Source organism: Capsicum annuum, chromosome 1, assembly GCF_002878395.1.
Source record: "Capsicum annuum cultivar UCD-10X-F1 chromosome 1, UCD10Xv1.1, whole genome shotgun sequence".
Taxonomy (NCBI): Eukaryota; Viridiplantae; Streptophyta; class Magnoliopsida; order Solanales; family Solanaceae; genus Capsicum; species Capsicum annuum.
Window position 1 is genome coordinate 60,710,599 of NC_061111.1, and position 5,448 is coordinate 60,716,046.

The 5,448-nt window shown below is 29.2% G+C and overlaps 1 long non-coding RNA gene across 1 annotated transcript; it reads right to left on the bottom strand.

Moving 5' to 3' along the window:
• Positions 1–450: 450 nt before the first annotated feature.
• LOC107854892 lies at positions 451–5,164 on the bottom strand. The gene is made up of 3 exons (XR_001670134.2): positions 4,752–5,164; positions 1,348–1,392; positions 451–989 (listed from the first exon to the last, which is right to left on the bottom strand). It is a non-coding gene; the product is annotated as an uncharacterized LOC107854892 (long non-coding RNA).
• Positions 5,165–5,448: the final 284 nt, after the last annotated feature.

Here is a 5,448-nt window from a genome sequence, read left to right on the forward strand (position 1 = left end):
ACACCCCTCAAATCAATCCGAAATCACCTGCAATTTTAGGAGTAGATTTACCTCAAGCTAGAGATCAAATCCCTATATTTTTTAAGCTCAAATTACTCCTAATCTTCAAAAATTATTTTCAAGTTTCAAATCTTCTAGCATCATTAATGGTGGATTTTCTCCATAACTCTAAATGTCTTCAATCTTGAATTCAGATACAAAAATACTAAGGAATACGAATCAAATGTCAAAAATAACAACAGAAACACAAATTGAAGCAGATTTTCAAAATATTTGGACTTATTTTTGAATTTTTTTTTGAATTTTGATTTCTTTGGATTTTTGAAATTAACACCACAACCCAAGATAAATTTATGAAAACAAACCTAAACTCTGACACCAATTGATGTAATATGAAATATGTGCAACACAATAAGAAATCCAAATAAGATAAAAGAGTGACACAAAATAGAAAAGAAATGAAAAAATAGCTATATCAAAACCAATACCCTTAAATACAAAGTTTCAAAAAGTACTAAATCTGTAAAAGCAAGGCACAAGTAAGCATTTAATAGGCAACTATGACTATACTAAAGTCAAAACCTCCTACAAGCCCTCAAGAGGATATAACCTCAAGAAAACAGTCCTATCAACATTCAATAGAAACAAAGGTCTTAGCCATATCTCACAAGAGTTTCTCTCTTTTAGAAGCTCATATCAGAAATAGTTTGCCTCTAAAATGAGTTATTCTCCGTATTTATAGACTAAACAAATAATTATAAAAATACTCTTAATGAAATAAGGTCCTTCTTAGTCAAGAGACTTGTATCTAAAGAATAATCACTTTGCGTTCATAGCCTCTTTTCCCTTCTCCGAGTAGTCTTCCCCGTGGAGCCTTGTACTTTTATTGTAACACGTTTCTAAGCTCCAAGCATTCATTCCAAGTTTATTTCAAGCCTCCAAAGTACTGACTTATTCCAAAGTACTTAAACTCATTATCTTGGCTTGACCTGCATGCATCAACTTGGGATTAGATGAGACTCTATATATGCTGGATGGCAGTAAGGGAAACACATCAAATATTCCATATAGAATCAAAGTATCAAATCAAAGACCCACAAGATCTGGTGCACTTAGATATTTTTAGACCATTAAAGCAGCCCTCCATTAGTGGTTACTAATATATGATAAGAGTCATCCATGACTTCTTAAGGTACATGTGGATTTAACTTTTAAGAGAGAATCTACAATATTTGGTAAGTTTAAAGGGTTTCAGCATACCTTGGAGAATAATATTGGAAAGAAAATGAAATGTCTCGATAATAATGATAGAGGAGAGAATACACATCACGTGAGTTTAATGACTACCTTAAAGAGAAGCTTTAAAGGTGAAAATTGGCTTTCCCAAATATACTGCAACAAAATAGAATAGTGGAAAGAAAAATAAAATTTAGTAAGGATGTAAAAGTATGCTACATTTTATGAATGTAACAATAAGATTTTAGGCAGAATGCATAAAGACTGTTGTCCACATTATTTAGACGTTGCCATAGGAGATATTGAAATTCATCACCATTTGAGAAACTTACGAAGAAGATACCTACCGTAAGCTGCTTTCCAGTATTTAATTGCATTTTCTATTTGTTCGTGTCAAATCATCGCTGTAACATGTTTGGTAAAAAATTTAGGTTTATGACGAACAAAGAAACGGATAGAGGTATTGTGACCCTATCACTAATCAGACATATGTTAAGAAATGTAGTATTTGATGAAGCATCAATACAGTAGTCCAAAGAAGTCGCCCTACCAAACTTAATAGCTCTTGAGCAAAAACTGTAAGATAAGCTCAAGAGAAGAACAAGGCAACAAGAAAGAATCTAACCAAGAGGTAAGACATGAACCAAAATCACCTTCACAGGTAGGTATTTCAACAAAAGAAAAAGAAGAGATTAGGGCAAACTTGCCATGTGAACCTCTAGGTTGCAAGATAAAGTCCGAGAAACATCACAACTACAACTAAGTAGATCTACATGACTGGAATGTCCAAACACCAAGTATATAAATGCAATAGTGGTTAGTATCATAGAGGCTATATCTTTGAATTTCAAAGAGTTGTGAGTGGATAAAGAAAACATAGTATAGGAAGAGAATCTCAAAGTGTTTGGAAATCAATATGATTGCTCAATTCGTGAATCTCGCAAAATGAATGCAAAGAAAAATTAAGTTATTAGTGTTGAGGGGAAGTTTCGAAAGTTATTACAAACTTAATATCTAATATATTTCACACTACATAATGCATATATAACTACAGAATATGTAGTAGCTAAATATCAAAAGTTTCATGGCCAGATATTTTAGCCATAAATTTTTTTCGTAGCATTTATAGCAAGAAATGACATAACTAACAGTTAGCTACAGACTTAATATGGTCAGTCGCTTAGGATAAATACTTAAAGCTACAAAAAATAATGTGTTGTAGTTGTAATGATAAAAAAATATTGCTATTAAATACATACTTAAGACAAATAATTATATCCTTTTGCCACGATAAATAAAATATGTAGCAACTTTAAATTATAGCCATAATGTGTTCTATTGTGGCAATTGACTTGATTTTTTTGCTATGAAAATTAAAAACTTGTGGCTATTTTATATTTTAGTCTTGTGATAAAAATAGTTATATTTCGCTACGAGCGAGAAAATCTATAGTTATAAAATATAGTATTTGTCACAACTATTTTTATACATGACTAAAAATTCATTCATCTTATCATGAACATAAATTGTAGCTACTTCTAAAATTTGCTATAAAAAGTGAAAATATACAAACCTATTTATCATAATTATATGTAGGTTTAGTCATAACTATAAAAATTTATTGTTACAAATTGAATAATATTGTCATAAACATTAATAATAACAGGAATTTTTATAATGTAGCAGAAATAAAAAATAAATTCAACAAAATTCATTAGTATAATTAAAAAAAATTACAAGTTTTTCAATAAGAAAAGTTATGTAATGTACCTAAAAATTAATTTTGAAAATTTTAAAATAATTTTCAAATTACATATAATTGTGATTTATGATTTTGAGAATAGTCATAACATACAATTATTTAGAGAAACCATTTTATTTGAGTCCAAAGATGCATAGTCTTCTCCCGTAACTCTTTTTGCGGTTTTCAACTGCACTTCAGCTTGATTGATATCTGTCACACCCCTATTTTTTACCGCCCAAACCCTGCTAGGGAGGTGGTTTTAGAGAAAAAGGGTTTTTTCAATTAAAGTGATGTTTTGAAAAGAGATTATTTATTTTACAGAGTCGCCACTTGGAATTGAGTTTGGGTGTTCCAAGTCACCTTATCGAATTCCTATTCAAAAGAAAATGACTCTTTCTCTTTGGTCTGCGAATTAGCAATCCAGATAAGGAATTCTGTTGACTGAGAGGAAGGTGTGAGGCACCTCTCGAGCCCTGTGGTTCTATCACGGTCACTTTAATGAATTACATCTGGCTTAAATTAATCTTTTGGATATATAAAATTTGCTAGCCTAAAAATGACTTCTATCCCTCTTTTATTTATTTTTTGAATATATTTAAAACTATATTGATGCGTGGCTTACCGATAGTATTACTTTTCGAACTTACCATGAGTTTTGGTATATTTTTCGCGCCTTTGTGGCAATTATGGATCATTTCCATTTTTCCGAAGTCTAAGCAAGATTCTAACATGTTTAAAGATTTATCTGTCCCGATTAGATCAACTTTAAAGTGATATGTTAATTTTTGTTATAACAAATGGTCAATAGCAGGGCTTTCCAACTTCATCGTTAACTTTATCTTGTAGGTTAAACTTTAATTATTTAGAGGTTAAGAACCTAACTCATTGTTTACAAGTTCACTCCATTACAAATAGGTTTTTCCTCTTTTTTTTTTTATCAAATATATCGGGTTTTGAATGAAATAGCAACTCATCTCTCTTAAGCTTACACTAATTAATTAATCCACAAACAAATGCCTAGGCCTAAAATTTAATTATCGAGATCTTACAATGATCAGATTGTCTATCACTCAAATTACTTTCTAAACCAATAAGAAATTATACATGCGAACAGTATGACACATAAATTTAACTGACTTATATTCATATAACATATTAAGCATCAAAATCAAAACATATCAAGAATAAGGATAGAACAGTTAATAAAATGAAGTAAAAAAATAGAATGAATATGTCATGCACAGGAACTAATTTCCCTTTCCCCAATTTTTAAATTATAACTTCTCTTATTTTAGCATATAAAACAAAAAAAGAAATCCATCAATTGATTCCAATGTCACGAATCCTTTTTGGTCATAATGCACATTAACATCCAAAATATCCATTTGACTTCTCCAATATTATTTTCTTTTTCTTTTCTCTAAATTCCTCTTATTTTCCTTACTTTTGATTTTTCAGCGTTTTCTTTTTTTTTTTCTTTTTGTGTATGTGTCGTTCTCTTCATATAGTGTGCATGTGCATGTTTTATTTTAGCTATTAATTATTATATAATAGAACATCCATAAAAAAATGGTGAAGAATTATAAAACAGTACAATGTTTACAATCAATTTTACTTTACTTTTATGATATTAAAATTTAAACGTACGACATATTATCACATCAAAAATTAAAATATGTTAAATACATGTGAGTTTGAGAAACTTCATAATATTGGAATCAAGTTTCATACAATTGTTTAAACTACATAATAAAGGAAGATTAAGGATTACCTCTTGAAAAAATTAATTTCACAATAGCCAATATTCAAAAGCCACAAACTTAAAACCGCAAACAGACCTTAAAGTTTGAGATGCGAGAAAATTTTGGTTGTTGTAGTATTTTTTTTTTTTGGGTTGTCTTGATGGAAAATTAAGGAGGGAGTACACTTGGTTGCTTTTTGTTTGTATTTTGTGTTCTTTTTTTTTTTTCAGAATGTTGTTCTCCTTCTTCTCATTGTCTCCCCTTTTTTTTGTCTGTGTCCCCTCTCCTTATAGTGCATGTGTGCATGTTTTTATATGGCTGTGTCGTGTGTTGTGTGTGTGAGAGAAGTTGCGGGAATAATGGAAAGTTTTGGGGGAAAGTGGTTGTGTGTGTGTTTGTGGGGAACGTGGGGGATTGGGATAGATTTTTTCTTCTTTTTTTAATAAATATTTTAAATAAAATAAAAATGATAAAATTTATTTAAAACTAATAAAATAAAAAATAAGTTAAATAACTAGTCTTAGAAATATGATTAATAAATATTAATATCACTAGATTCTTTATTAAAAGTTAAAAGAAAAAACAAATATAATTTAGTCTCCTTTTTTTTTGCTAAAAATAAATAAATAAATAAATAATAAAATAAAAACTTATTTAAAACTTTGACTCTGTTTTTTATAGTTTTCAAAATTTTTAAAATAAACTTAGTAAAAATAAGATAAAATT